Consider the following 16,773-nt stretch of genomic DNA (forward strand, 5'->3'; position numbering starts at 1 on the left):
AACCTAATTGCATGGGTATTGCATATATCCTCCCACGTATGTAAGAAAGAAAGAACTGCATATGAGGAGCTCCAGTAGTCTCTACCACATAAATATTTCTTAATCACCTACTATGTGCTAAATACTAGGCTAGAAAATAGGAATATAACTGTCAATTAAGACAGTCATCTTCCCGCTTTCACGGGGCTCATAAGATAGTGATGAGGAAATAGAGACAGTCCATGTATATGATAACTCAAGTCTGAGCTCTCAGTAAAACTCAAATGAAATACAAATCTTACCCAGCACCAAGCTTTACAAATGTTTAGCAAATGTTGTAAGAAAGGAGCAGCAGTGTTATAGGCCACAGCAATACCTGGCAGTCCTCACCCCATGAGATGCAGCTTACTAGGTCTGATTTTCTGCACTAGGTTGTGTTTTGTTCCAGAGTGAAGAGCAGTAAATCTGCACGGCTTGAGTCAGCATGAGGAAGCCTCTGAAATGTTGTGGTCTCTTAGTCTACACATCTCACTCATCTCCCAGTCTATTGTGGCCATGTGATTAACATATTCATCAACACAACTGTGCATCACAAATCCATAAATTACAAGTATATTTAAAATAAACAGTCCAGATATATCAGGTACATTCTGCTGAAAGTATTCCTAGATCAGTAATTAGTAGCTAATAAATATTATAGTCAATATTTGCAAGGAGGTATGGTTCAGGTTGAAAGAAAAACTGCCCTAGGTGTTCCGAAGGAGGAAACAATGAATTACAGACCCATTGTTAAAACCTTTTCCTTTTCAGTACCTGATCAATTACCCAAATAAAAGTAAACCTAACCTTGGGGTGAGTGCCCCAGTGGAAAAGTGCAGACTGCTGGGAAGGGGGGAATTTACATTTCAGGAAAGTCAAAGGAGGTATGTATGAAAAAGTGGTCCTTGAACTGAAGACTGAAGAAATAGTAAGGGTCTAGTTGGCAGAGGGAGTGCACTCAGGACAGAGGAAAATTAGGATGTGGGTTGGGAGGGAGTGGGGCATGTTTGAGTAACCAAAAGAAGGCAGAAGGCAGTAAAGCCGAACTATGAGAAAGGAGATAGAAAAAGGTGGGGGGCGAGGCAGGGAGCAGTGAAGGAATGAATCCTGGGAGATCCAACAGGGCTAGATCCTGGACAGGGTAAGACTTTTTAAGGTTCTTTATCTCAAAAGCAAAGGGAAGTACTGAAGAGGTTTAAATGGGGAAAGACACAGAGAATGACATATCATTGCTTTTATTCACTGGAGAAAGTTGATGTATTGGAGGGGGGTAAGGAGTGGAAGTAAGGTAAGGACGTCTTGGCAGGGAGAAGATGAAGGTATGAGTAAGGATGGTGGCACATAGAGAAAAGTGGTTTAAATCAAAAGATGATTAAGATGAAAAACTGACCAGAATTGGTGATGGGTTGGCTATGGGGACTGAGGAATAGAGGAGAGTCAATGATATCTCCCTGACTTGTGTAGATTATAACATCCACCATGATAAGAAATACCGGAAGAAAAACAGGTTTGGCCACTGTGAGAGAACACTGAGGACAAAAAGAGTGGCTCCTTGGCCTCTACACTCTGCATGGTCTACTTGTGAGCTGGAGTTGTCCAAAGGCCCCAGTGAGGAGTAGATTATGAGCTGCATTTTTTAATAGAGTACATGAAAAGGAATGGAAGGGCACTTTTGAGAATGGTGTACAACTGATCGTAAGTGAGTAAGAGAAATTAAACAACAAAAGGGTAATTGAAGAATCACTGCCATATCTCTTATATCTTCTATCTTCAAGCACTTGAGCACTTTCTGGAAAGAAGGAAACAGGAATGAGACCCTGGAAGGGGAGGGAAAAGCAAAGAGAGAGGTGAGGGGAGAGAGAGAAGAGAATTTTTACACTAAATCAAATATATTGCTAACATTTATGATAGGTTATGAGATATTCAACATTAAATGGGGCAGTAAAACACACCTGACTTATTATAATTGGATGGTCCCTTTAAAACTCACTCTCAGCTCTTTGTGGCTTTTACTGCAAGAATGAGGTCCACTGTCAACAACCAGACTGTCTACATTCCAGAAATGCTGAAGGGACACAGTTGTGAAGTGCCCCAGAAGAACCCTGCAGAGGGACTTCAATCATCCAACTGTAGAGCCTGGTCTCCTTGGAAAGAAAAAGAGGCTCTGGGGAACTAGAGAGGAACTAGCTACAGTTTGCACCGTCTGTGGTCATGCACAGAACATGACTAAGGGGGTTGTGCTGGACTTCCATTACAAGAGGAGGTCTGGGTCTGCTCAACTCTTCAGCAAAATGGGTCTCACTGAAATCTGAAATTTCTTGGGTGAAAAATATATTTGGAGGGTTGGGATAAGGGCAAGCATTGCCTGTTCAGTATCTCAAGCCCAAGAAGATGAGGTTAATTCTTGAGGGAAATGATGTTGAATTTGAATCAAATTCAGCTGCTTGGATTTAGAAAACCACAACATTTAAAACAAGGAAATTAGAACATTTTTGGATGGCATCAATGTCGCTGAAAAAAGGAAGAGTTCAGCAGGCTAATGAATAAGATCTAAGAGTTGTCCCGCTGTGGATACGAGATACCAGATGATTCCTAAGACCTATTTTTGATATTTTAAAGATACAATAATATTCATCTGTAGAAAAAAAACAAACAAAAAAATCAACCACAAAGAAAGGACTAGCTGAGAGCATAATACGGAGTAGAAGGTTTGCTCAAGTCCTTATCAAAGCTTTGCCATACCTCAGGGTTAGCTCCTTGGCTGACACTTAGTAACTGTGGGACCTTGGACAAGTTGTTTATTCAACTGCATTTATTCATTATACTTAGTAATAACTGCCCTAACTGTAGCAAATAAAATAGTGTCTGAAGGCATTTGGAAAATGTAAAGTTGTTTCACATTTACAAATTATAGTATAAACTACATAAAAATCATAGATTATTATATTATTACTATTAAAGGTAATCATTAAATCTCAGAGCAAACAGTTGGCCCTAAAGAAGCAAGGGGAATGAATAGCAGACAAGCCTCCAGTATAAACAGAGAAGGATAAATTCACAATAGGAACTCCCCATGAGGACAAGTAAGGTGAGGATTGGCTGTTTATATTTTGGGAGGTTTTACTGGAAGTGCATGTGCAGGAAAACACCACTTTCAAACTAATCGTGGTATTATCTTGCCAAGAATTAAATCTTGGAGGAGGGGACTTCCAAGTTTTTCATTCTTTCACAACTGTAGTTTTTTGTTTTTTGTTTTTTTTAAAAAAGGTGTAAAATCTGGCACTGCATTCGATTTCCTATAAACTATACATATCGGGTGTATGGTAACTTTTTTGTCCCCTCAAATTTCAAACTACCGGATATTCCAATGGAGTCTGCAGTAATAAAGATCTCAACAACTGATCCTGGGAGTGGTCAGAGATGTGAGAGAAAGAAAAGAAAGTATAGCATGAATGTACCTCATAGGTCTTCAAGAAAGTGCAGGGGAGGGGGCTTTATGCCTGCACATTTCTGCATTTCTAATATGCATTAATTTTCATATTTTAATATTTCTGAAATTGTGATGATGCAGCTTTTGATTATATGTACATTTAATATAGTACATCTTGCTCCCCCCCCAAAAAAATATAGCCCTGTTGTTAAATTGTTGTTGGTACATCTGGCACTGAAAGCATATATTGGTGAGGAAATATGACATTTACTTACAGTGATCACAATCTTAATGATGTTGCCAGTTTTAAAAAAATAATACTTTTGTGAAAAAAACGCTCATTTTGGAGGGGACTACTCATTTCTTCTTTCATTCAATCAACACACTTTTATTACTTGCCTGCTATGTGCCAGGCCTGTCATAGAGAAACTTCCACAGACCCTTAGTGGAGGAAGTGAGGAAGCCACCTTTTTTGGAAAGGCCATTACTCCCAGATAGCCTTGGAGTGCTCCCGCTATGCTCCAAGGAACTTGCTTAAGAGGTGCCTCTTCACATTGCCTTTCCTTTTCTCCTCCAGAGCTCAGAGTCTCCAGACACAGCTCATTTCCAATCCAGCTACCAAAGAGCACAGAATCTCTTGGAGGATACCCTTGACCCACTCTTGCCTAGGGTCGGGGAGAGGTCAGTAATTCTGAACATCTCCCCGTGAATCATGGCCTATTAGAGGGTGTTCCTCGCTGAGGTATCACAGTCTGCTCTCCAGAGGATCCCCAATTGACTCTTGTAATCATCAGTTCATCCAATGAAGTTCAAATTAAGAGCTCAAGAATAGAATCTCCAAAGTTACCTCAGAAATAAAGAATGAAGATTGGCTTCCTCATCGTGGCATTTAAGACTCTAAGAACATAGCATAAAACAGTATTTTCAACTCTTCTTTCCATTGCCCCCTAAATCAATTCATCCATTCTAGTAAAACTGGCCTAATTTCTATTTATTTATTTCTGTCTAATGCCTTTAATCATGCTATCCTTCTTCCATTTAAAAAATACTTTTATTGAGGAACAAAACACAGTACAGTGCACAAATCAAATTAATTACTCAATTAATTTTTATATAATATATGTAGACTCATGTATCTACCACTCAGATCAAGGTATAGAATGTATTCAACACCCCCTAAGACTATCTCATCTGCCTTTCCACTCATCACCTTCCTGGGAGGTAATTCTTTTTCTGATGTGTATCATGATTGATTACTTTTTCTACAGTATAGTTGGACTTAATTACCTAGCAAAAATGAGACAATGAAAAAGGAAGCGCCACACAGGAAGGAAAGCATGTTAGTTCTTCCTGAATGTTCCTCTCTTTCACCACCCCACTACCTATGGAGAAAGAGGTGAGCCTAGGTTATTAGTGAGATATTGTCGTGTCCCAAATTAGTAAATGGCGAACCCACAGTTTCACTGTAGTCCTTGTCTCTTCAATTATTTTCCCAGTGGTATCTGTGAAATAGGCTGGCTAACATGTAACCCAGAAGAGACAAGAAATTACACATTGACTTAAAACAAAAGCATCTTATAAAGTGATACCTTTCAAAACATATGAAGATATGCAAGTGTGTTTAAAGAGATCATATTAGTTTCCTAGGGCTGCCAAACAAAGAACCACAAACTGGGTGACTTTTAACAACAGAAATTTATTCTCCCACAATTCTGGAGTCCTGAAGTCTCAAAGCAAGGAGGTTGGCCAGGCTGAACTCCCTCGGAGGCTCTGGGGGAGAATTCTTACCTCTTGCAGCCCTTGGTGGTGCCTGGTGTTCCCTGGCTAGAGGCAGCCTAACTCCAGGCTCTGCCTCATCCTCACAGGGCCTTTTCCTCTGTGCTTCTGTCTCCTCTGTCTCTGTGTTTCTCTCTTTGTGACCTCTCCTCTTCTTATAAAGACATCACTCATGGGATTTAGGGCCTACCCTACTCCAATGTGACCTCATCTTTACTTAATTACATCTACAAAGAACCTATTTACAAATAACATCACATTCTGAAGCTGCAGGTGGACACAAATTTGGGGCACTATTCAATCTACTACGGAGAGTATTTGAATTGTCTATTTTAAGAGTATATTATTATGTGCTTTTTAATGATGATACAAATGTCTAGAATGATGTTCTAACTTGTATAATCTGATAAAGAAGTTCTGGAATGGCATTCCAGCATGCTCCCCCACAAAATAGCCTTCCATTGAGCCACTTATCATCAGACTGGGAGTCTGATTGTTCAAGTAGCTATAAATCTATCTAATCATGCTATTACTGAGCACATGTTTCTCTGACTTTTATCTAAGGATATCACACGACAGCTCACTAAATGTTTTGTTGAAACCAGACACATTATGTCTATGGCATCCTCTGACTGACCCATCTAGTACTCCAGGGGAAAAAAGAAAGAAAGACACAAATGAGGCCAGTTTGTAAAAACCAATACTTTTACCAAATTCCTACCAAATTTATCTCATTTCCTCTGGAGAGTCAACATATTTATTGAGTCACAGCTATATGTAGGGTACTAAGTAACAAGAAAACAACCCATTCTAAAGTATATTATAATCCTCGGTAGGGAAGATGAGAAAAATATGAAAATGAGCATCATCAGGAGTCAGGACAAGGTGAAAATATATTTCTTTATCAAGATAGACTGTCAGTGGATAGGATGGAAGTTTCTGAACTTGTGCTAGAGACCCTCACCAAGTAAAGTGAGATGTAAGGTAATAAATTCGGAGGGTAAGAGGCAAAGAAAGTCATTTTGGTATTTCTCAGAACCAAATATCCAGAATCAAATGGAGTCCAAACTCACAAAGCATCTTCCACTTCTGCCACCAGTTCTATTGTTGCTACAGCTCAGAATATAAAAAACGGAAGCGAGGTTAATAGCCAAACAAATTCTGCCAGAGCCCTGGGTTGAAAAACAAGGATTCTGATCTCTAGGGTCACCAGATGTACCTGGAAATAATATTCCAAATGTTACAAGTCCTTCTTTTCCCTTGACTGGGAAAGAATGATAGAAATGATACTTTTTTTCCTGGTCAACAGGAAGAAACTTAGAAGTCATCTAATCTCAGTTAATACCAAATAAATCCTTATTAACAGAAAAATCAAACTCAGCATTGCATTTTCATTGGCCTGAGAAATGATTCTAAGTACCATATTGTTGGAATTAGAGTTCAACTTCTTCACTTGCTTCCAAATTGAACAACTGTTAATCTTGTGAGGTTAAGCAAAATTCTAATTAAAGCATTGAAGAGGTTAATCCACACCTACTCCTGATGCTTTAAGGGCACATTTTTAATGTACTTTAAGTATTTGTCAAAGAAACCTGCATAAACACCTATCTCCTTATACATCTCATTTTATCTACTGCATGATAGAACAGAATGTATTTGTTCAGGCATTTTGGCTATACTGATGGTTCTTTAATTCATAATGGAAAGGAAAAAAAAAGACTTGTCAGTTTTCTTTCAACCTGTCTTTTCATATATCTTAAGGATATATATAATATTCCCAAGTGATTCAGAGATGAAGAAATGATTTTCTTTGCTCTCTTTTTTTTCCCCTCCCAGCTGCTCATATTATTTTTATTATTTGAGTCAAAGTCATCTCAGTCTTGCTCAATGGAGCAGAACTCTCCTGCCTCTTGCCTTGATTATTTGAGTCCATCTAAAACAACTTTGTGAAGAAATGTTTATGCTTACCTACATTGACCCCTGAAGCCTAACTTGATTTGAAAAGGCAGTGACCTTCCTTCCATGTGAAAACCCATAGCTCAGTATTTCCCAAGACACTATATTCAAATTGTGAGCCACTATTATTGTTAGAAGTTTGCCTTTTTCAAAGGGAAATCCAGGCAATAAATCATGGGTTCTAGTCTCACATCTGAAGCTGAAGATAATTAGTCTAACATCCATTCCACCTACAAATACACAAATCACTAAGGAATCTAAATGAGATACTTGCTTGTTTTTGTTGTTGTTTTTTCTTTTTTGTATATTTGTTTTGCTTTGATCAAAAAATGTCCAGGCAAAATAGTGTTTTCTTTGTAGAGACAGAAATGCCAATTATCTTCAGGTTTTCCACTGAACTATCTTTTTTATTCAAATCTCTCATTTGAAAAATGAGAATAATATCTGCTTCCTCACAACTCTAGTCTTCAAAATGGTTACAAGACAGGATGATTACATTTGAAAAAGTCAATTTAGTCCCTCAATCCTCTACCAGCAGAAGTAGACCACATATTAGGAAATTGGAAGAGTTTGACCAGTTCAGAAGGGAAAATGTGATTCTACAGAATTCTCTAGTGTTTTGTCAGAAGGAGGGGAAAGGACAATCTTTTTTAAACACCCAGCTTAAGTTTCATCTCCTCTGTAAAACCCCCACCTGGCCCACAGCTTCCTTCAACCTTCAGTCATCAGCTATTTCCCATCACCGCTATTGTGATGGTCAGAACCCAAATTTGTGTGATGGTTCAAGGTGCACAAATCTGTCTCTCAGCTAGATGGTAGCCTACTGAAGGACAAGAAAGTTAACCATTTATTGTATCCCTCAAGTCAGGCACACAGAGATCAATAGATACTGACTGACTTGAATTAGAAGTTGAATTAACTCCATTTCCCAAAGACAAGCTAAAGATTCTATTGATTTGTTCCAAGGTCACAGATGTTGTTGATTTAGAATGAAGCTGATTCAGCTTTCTTGGTCTCATCTAGACAGGCTGAATCTATACACATCATTCACAGATTTCATGGAACTGTGTTTCTAAAAAAATGTATTAAACTTCCATAATCATAATATACATAATATTTGTATTTCACCTCTTAAAAAATTTAATGCACTATATCATGGATAAGGGGAGGTTTTCCATCAGAACTGCTCTCAGATCCACACCAAAGATAGCCACCTTTTTCTGCTATACGTTTTCAGGAGAATCCTAGACATGCTTAACCCTTCAAACAACTTTACATCATAAGTCATAGTTTTAAATTTATTGATATTTTGGGGGGATTTTTCATAGTCAGGTAAAGAGACCACTATAAGCTTATTGAAATAAAGCAAACTAATTCAACTCTACTAGAATAGTTTAATTAGTAATCAAAAGTAAAGATCCCATTCTGGGCTGAAAATGAACAGACTAATAAAAAATACATCCAAAGGACAAAAATAGATATTTCTGTGTCAGATTACTGACACCAATCTCCCAGAAGCTAAGTGTAGGACATTGTCAAAGGACACTGGTACCACTGAGTGATCAAACTCCTAAGGCAATCAACTGAAGTTACTGATACCAAGCCAAATTCTGACATCATCTAAAGAAACGCATAAGCAAGAAGATATGTGGCAAAGAACTATAGGTCCCAGGTGTTTTAACTTGTCCTTTCATCACTCTGGGGGCAGAGGAGAGACAGAGTTAACTGGCAGAAGCCCATGACCCTGCCCTACTGAAGAGGAGAGATGTCTGCCCACCCCAGGATGCCTGTACAGCTGCTAGTAGAGCCAAGAAGAAGTCCACCTGGAAATAGATTTCAGTGGTGTTGAACTGCTTCTGTCCTTTTCTGCCTCATTTTCCCTATTGATTTAGGGACTGAGTCCCAAAGGGGCAGTTATTTTGAGGGACATTCATAAGAAACGTACATTTCATTCAAGTTTATGAAGCAGGATGCATTGAAACTCTGTGCCCAGTTAAGTGCCCTTTTAGCTATTCTTAGCTTCAGTTTCCTTGTCAGCAAAATTAAAGGACTGGATTGAATGACTTCATGTAGCTTCTTAATAATAAATTGTTGGACTCAACATCCTATGTTTAGCTCCTCCTACACTTTATTTCTTAGGATGTTTCTATACCAGGAAACAGAGGGGCACAACTACCAGTAAGGGGAACTAAATCATCTTCATCCTCATTACCATCATTGAATTCTATTATTATTATTATTATTATTTTATTTTCATCACAACATTGCAGAATATTTCTCGGAGTTCTATTCTCAGTTTCTTAGAGCAGACAATTTAGTAAACATGGAGTTTCAGTCTTCAACCATTACTAAAGGAACTATTCAAACCAAATGTCCAAATCCTTAAATAACTTCAAGTGAACACCTGTTGGTCATATCTGTCTTTGCTGTATACATTCAAAGCAAGCCACCTATCCTTTTTGACACCTATTTTGTCACTTAAAAGCTGATATAGTGGTGTGCCAGTTTGAATGTATCATGTCCTCCCAAACGCCATTATCTTTGATGTAATCTTGTGTGGGCAGACCTATCAGTATTAATTAGATTGTAATTCTTTGAGTGTTTCCATGGAGATGTGCCCCACCCAACTGTGGGTGATGGCTCTAACTGGATAATTTCCATGGAGGTGTTACCCCACCCATTCAGAGTGGGCATAATTAAATCACTGGAACCATATAAATGAGCTGACAAACAGAAGGAACTCAGTGCAGCTCAGAGTGACATTTTGAAGAGGAGCTACAGCCAAGAGGGACACTTTGAAGAATGCAAAAGAGCTGAAAAGAGAGGAGCTGCAGATTAGAGACAGTTTGAAGATGGCCGTTGAAAGCAGACTTTTGCTCCGGAGAAGCTAAGGGAAGGAAAAACGCCCCAAGAGCACCTAAGAGTGACATCTGTGAGGGACTGCAGCCTAGAGAGGAACGTCATGGGAGGAAGCCATTTTGAAACCAGAACTCTGGAGCAGACACCAGCCACGTGCCTTCCCAGCTAACAGAGGTTTTCCGGACATCACCAGCCATCATCCAGTGAAGGTATCCGATTGTTGATGCATTACCTTGGACATTTTATGGGCTTAAGACTGTACCTTTTTAACCAAATAAACTCCCTTTATAAAAGCCAATCCATTTCTGATGTTTTGCATCCTGGCAGCATTAGCAAACTAAAACAAGTGGCTACTACATATGCATTACAATAATGATAATGATGATAAATTGTTAAACTTGATCATTAGCCTTTCATGATATTTTTCTCTCAACTCAATTTTCTAAATACATTATCTTATGCATTCTTTCTCAATTGTTATGCTATATATAAAGGATGGCATTCTCTGGATCTGTCTCCAGGCTTCATTGCTATGTGACAATGCCAAAATTACTTACACCAGAGTACTCTGGATCTCTCTGAAGAGATCATACAGACTATAAGTAATTCCTTTCTCTAAGCTCTTTATCAGGGAGCCTGTTATTGTAGCATTTGAGTTTGTTAAAGTTTATTTTTTTCTTTTAGATATAAATATAAAAAATCATATTGTAAAGAAGAGTTAAACACAACCCCTTTCTATCAGCTATCAAATCAAATGTTGCCAACTAATGTAATACATAATTTAAATATGATTACCTTAGTCATTGATAAGAACATTTTTCACAGAGACATGGAAGTGATCTTTCTAAAATGCAAGACTGATCATGATGCTGCCTTCCCTAAAACACTTGAGAGGCATGCCATACCTCATTAGCGAAGTTAAAACTCCTGAGCATGAAATGTCAGAATCTTTGTTATTTGGCCCCTGATTTTATTTGGCCCCAGAATAATAATCTTTGTTATTCTGCTTTCCTTATTGCCACATCCAACTTCTCTTCTCTTTCTCTTGTAGTTCAAGTTTCAGCCTTGATAAACTACTTGCATTTTTTCAGAACACACCACACTCCCAATGTCCATTCTTGCCTGACTGTCTGAAAACGCCACCTCCAGCTCTTCACTCGCCGAAGTACTCTTTGTCCTTTAAGAATCAGAGGTCACGTATTTAACAACTTCAATCATACAGAATATTGACTGGAATCTGGGATAAAAATATAAATAGATCCCTAAACAAGCTAAAATCAGTATCTTGAAGACCAATGAGAGAGGCTAATTTAGAGCCTATTAACTCTAACTTCAGACAAGAATTATCTGGTTTCTATGTGCAAAACAGACTAGAAGTTGCAATTGTAGAAAAACTGGTTACCAGCAACAGCTGAAACATGAGAAACTGGCCAACCACAAATGAAGAGAAAGAAAAATTTCAAAAACTTTTATAAAAGGTTGCAATATAGGGCAACCTATGCCATTCAGATAGTAAGTGATGTTTAGAGTATACTTAGCATACATTGATATGAAATTTTATAAGACATTTTAAGAAGAGTATGCTAAAATGTTTGAAAACCATGAAAGAGATGTTATATAAAGAATAGGACTTTGCTATGGAAAACTTAAATGAATGTGGAATAATTGCTTAATTCTCCCCTCCCCCGTCTCTGTCTCTCCCTCTCTCTCTCTCTGTCTCTCTGTCTCTCTCTCTCTCTCTCTACATATATATATATATATGTATGTATATATATACATACATATATATATATATACACACACACACACATACACACACACACACTATTTGGAAGTTTTGATATGCAAAGATAAAGTTATTGCATATTAGTGGAAATATCAAATCACCAATGATATGAATGACCATATATTTCTTAATTATATTGAATTTTGGCAATACCTTCTCAAAAAAAAATATTTATACATTATCCATGTCACTCAGCTTTTACAATTTATGACATCTGTATTTAAAAAGAGTGATAGTTACAGGTTTCCATATGTAACAGTAGTTACAGTTTATGTAAGGTATATTCTAAGGTCTTAGAGATGTTTTATGATGCAAATGACTAAAACGCAATTGAGGCAAGAAAATCCAAAAACAGGGAGTTTCCATGTACCCTGGTGGGTATTGGGAATCTATACTGTTGTCAGGATGATAATCAACGTGACTGAAGAAAATGGTAGCCCAGTAGACCATTTCATACCCCAGCACAGTTCCCATGCAAGATTTGGGAGTCATTTGTCTTCATTAATGCACATCTCTGTACAAAACATCCACAGGGTATCTAGCATTATGTCACAAGCAAAGAGAAGGACACTCTCCATGACGAAGGGTCACTTTTTCTGTTACCATTAACTAGATTTTTCTTCATGGGATGAATTATTTCACTACTCATTTCCTTCTGAGCTATAACTAGAAAAGCCCTTTCATTTCACTGCCTATTACCAAGTAGGGGTGAAAAGTGAGTTTCTTCTAAATATTTCTGATTCACACCCTCCTTTTTCATTGTTCCACTGTGACCTGCTTCCACAAAACACATTTCTGTGATTTATGGTTTTCATGCAGTTCTCTTTCTAACACACCAAAAAAAAAAAAAAAAAAAAAAAAAAATACCATTTTGTCTGTCCTTTTGAATACATGATGAAATATACACATTGAAAGAGTTTAAAAAAAAAAAAAAAGACTCTGTAGCAACTTGCCATTTCTCTTCCTGAAAGAATGAGTCTGTTTTTAAACATTAATTGGGCTCTTCAGTCATCCCTACAGTCTTTTTGCCACACATGGGCCAGACACTATCCCTGCCCACAGTGCTCTCTGGTTCTTGCAGCTCATTCCCTTCAAAATGCCTGAGAAAGGGCACCTTGGAGAGAAGGAGGTAGAGACTTTTGCCTAACAAGCAGAGATTGTCCAACTCATGCCTCTCATCTTCAATATCTTCTATTCTAACAAGGTATTCTCCTTTGGGAACTGACCTCCAATGCTTCCGATGCCTTGCCAAGATTCATTATGAAAGCCTGCCAAACCCTTTCAGGTTGGACAATGGTAAAGAGCTGAAGACTGACACTATACCCAAGGCCCATGAATGTACACTGAATCAGATGAACACAGGCATTGAAGGCTGATCTCATAAAAATCTGGGAACCACTGCCAAGTCTGGTTCCAAAGCTTTTATGGAAGCTCTGCAGGCTAGTGCAGACATCTATATGATTGGGCAATTTAGCATTGGCTTTTATTCTGCCTACTTGGTAGCAGAGAAAGTGGATGTGATCACAAAGCACAATGATGATAAGCAGTATGCTTGCTGGGTGTTCTTTCACTATTTGTGCTGACCACAGTGAACCCACTGGTCATGGTACCAAAGAATTCTTGCACCTTATAGAAGACCAGACAGAGTACTTAGATGAGAGGTGAATCAAAGAAGTGGTGAAGAAGCACATGCAGTTCATAGGCTAACACATCACCCTTTATTTGGAGAAGGAGCAAGAGAAGGAAACCAGTAATGATGAGGCAGAAGAAGAGAAAGGTAAGAAAGAAGATAAGGATGTTGAAGAGAAGCCTAAGATTGAAGATGTGGGCTCAGCAAAGGAAGATAATAGTGGAAAGAAGAAGAAAAAGAAAACTAATAAGATTAAGAAGAAATGCATTGATCAAGAACAACTGAACAAGCACCACCCATCTGGACAAGAAACCTCAATGACATCTCCCAAGAGGAATATGGAGAATTCTACAATAGACTAACCAATTATTGGAAAGACTACCTTGCAGTCAAGTACTTCTCTTTAGGTCAGTTGGAATCCAGGGCATTGTTTTTCATCCTCCATCAGGCTCCACTGACTTCTTTGTGAACACAAAGAAACAGAATGACATCAAACTTTAGTCTATCATGTGTTTATAATGGACATCTGTGATGAACTGATACCAGAGTATTTCAACTTCATCCATAGCATAGTCAACTCTGAAGATGTGTCCCTAAACATCTCCTGAAAAATGCTGCAGCAGAGCAAAATTTTGAAGGTCATTTACAAAAACATTGTCAAAAAGTGCCTTGAGCTTTTCTCTGGGCTAGTGGAAGAAAAGGATAACTATAAGAAATTCTAAGGATTCTCTAAAAACCTGAAGTTTGGAAATCAATGAGGACTCTAATAACTGGCAATGACTTTCTGAGCTGCTGTACTATCCTACCTTCCAGTCAGTGATGATATGACTTCTCTCTCTAAATGTGTCTCTCATATGAAGGAAACCCAGAGTCCATGTATTATACCTTGATGACAGCAAAGAGCAGGTGGCCAACTCTGCTTTGGTGGAGCAAGTGCAGAATTGCAGCTTTGAGGTGGTCTATATGACCGAGCCTATCAACAAGTACTGAGTGCAGCAGCTCAAGGAATTTGATAGAAAGGGACTGGTCTCAGTTGCTAAGGAGGGCCTGGAACTACTTGAAGATGAAGAGGAGAAGAAGAAAATGGAGATGAGCAAGGCCAAGTTTCAAAACCTCTGCAAGCTCATTAAGGAAATCTTAGATAGAATGGCTGAGAAGGTGACAGTATCCTAGAGACTTGTGTCTTCATCCTGCTGCATTGTAACTAACACTTATGGCTGGATGGTCAATGTGGAGTGGACCATGAAAGCCCAGGCATTTTGGGACAATGAGACAATGGGCTACACGATGACCAAAAAGCACCTGGAGATCAAACCTGACCACCTGACTGTGGAGACACTGCAGCAGAAGGCTAAGGCCAACAAGAATGACAAGGCTGACAATAACCTAGTAGTGGTGCTGTTTGAAACTACTGTTCTCCTCTGGCTCTCCCTAAGGAATCTCCAAACCCACTCAAACCACATCCACCACATGATTGAGCTAGGCTTAGGCACTGATGAAGACGAAGTGGCAGCAGAGGAGCCCAGTGCTGTTGTTCTGTTGAGCTCTCCCCTTGGGGGTGACAAAGATGCATCTCACATGGAAAAAAGTAGATTAGGGGTTTCTCTCCACAAACCTTTTACTCACTGTATAGAGTACCACCATGACTCCCACGGCAGCCTGAGTGACCCTGTCCCACCCAGCTCCATCTGCTGATACCTAGTATTATTTTCTTTTCCTCTCCTTTCCTTGTGTCTAAGGCAGGATGCAAGGGCCTTGAGCCCCATCCCATTTGACAACGGGGTTGGATGTTGTGTATTGTGAATTTTTTTGTTTATTTTGTTCTGAAATTAAAGTACACAAAATAAAGAAGAAGCAGTTTTATGCAAAAAAAAAAATTTAATTGGGCATTATAATAGCAAAAATATCCAGTCCATGCCTGGGAAATTTATAATAAATTCAGAAAATAATCTTTTATAATAGGTCTCATAAAAGGCTAATATCATCTGTTCCTTTTCTAATAATCCCTATAGCTATCTGGTTTTGAAAGAGCTGTGAACCTCACTACAAATGAGGAATAATTATGTAATTTGGAGATGAGACAAGGCTGTTCAAAATGAAGAGTTCCCCTTCTCAAAACTGTCATGTTCACGCAATCCAAATCACATCTGGGAACAACAGCATCCTTGGGCAATTACAGCCTTTAGCCAGAAAAACATTCCAAATGTGATTCTGCTGAGTAACAGAGTTCAAAGACTCAAAGTTTGATTCTAGTCCCTAGTATTGAAACTTAAAAGCTATGTGACCATGACCTACCTATTTAATCTCTCTGTGGTTCAATTGCCCGCATTGGTGAAGTACATACGATAATAGTACCCACACCTCATAGGTAGGTACTATACACACTATGGCACTTAGTAGAATGCCTAGCAGATAGATATAACTAAAATTTATCCAGCATTACCTATCAATAAAGTAACCAAGTATGCAGGAAAGAAGACACTGGTAAAATTGAATGTGTAATCCATTGTGTAATCCATTTCCACCACCCTTATCTGATAAGAATACAGAACCGAGTACATAATTATATCCTTACTCACACAATTGTTGACTTAGCTGTTCATGGTTTTCTCAGAGCCATTTCAGGAAGATGTCTGGGTATTTTGTGTGCTCTTTTTAAGCCAAGTAAGGCTAACAGAAGAAAATACTTGAGTCCCAGAAATGCTGTCCTTAATGTGAAGGCTAGTGGACGCTCAGGGCCACCTCAGAAGAGCTGCTGCCCAGCCGTGACCCTCCTGAGACCAATGCCACCCAGAAAACACAGAGTGGACCAAGAGGTAAAAAAAGTCAGTTATCAGTTCTGTGTGGTTTTCTCCCAGTCAAAAATAGTACTCTTTGTTTCTTCTCCCTTATAAAGGCAGCAAAAAGAGGGGATGAAAGAGTTTCAAAGATGATACTTGTTGTGGACTAGAGAGGCAGCTTAAAAGAACAAAATGATTAGTATGGGACCAAAAAGAAACACTAACTCAGTTTGGATTCTGAATCAGATGTTTTAGATGACCTGACTTAGCTCAATGGAAACTCTCTTCATTCAAAATTCTTTTACACCAAAAACAAAACAAAACAAACAAAAAACAGGAGAAAAATGAATAAAACAAAACAAAACAAAAACTTAGATGTTGGGAGGAAATGTTAAAGGATATTAGCAAAGGGAGGTTGTGATCCTCACGGAAACAAAATATTAATAAATGTGGGCAGGTTATGAACTGGGGAAACAAACACCATACCTATTTAAACTGCTCGGTTGTATTAAAGAAGTTTGTGTGATTCTATTCTGCT

General features: G+C 38.5%; 1 pseudogene; it reads left to right on the top strand.

Annotated features, from left to right (window-relative positions):
• Positions 1 to 12,921: 12,921 nt before the first annotated feature.
• On the top strand, positions 12,922 to 15,150 carry LOC119535438 (annotated as a pseudogene).
• The last annotated feature ends 1,623 nt before the right edge of the window (positions 15,151 to 16,773 follow it).

Source organism: Choloepus didactylus, chromosome 5, assembly GCF_015220235.1.
Source record: "Choloepus didactylus isolate mChoDid1 chromosome 5, mChoDid1.pri, whole genome shotgun sequence".
Lineage (NCBI taxonomy): Eukaryota > Metazoa > Chordata > Mammalia > Pilosa > Megalonychidae > Choloepus > Choloepus didactylus.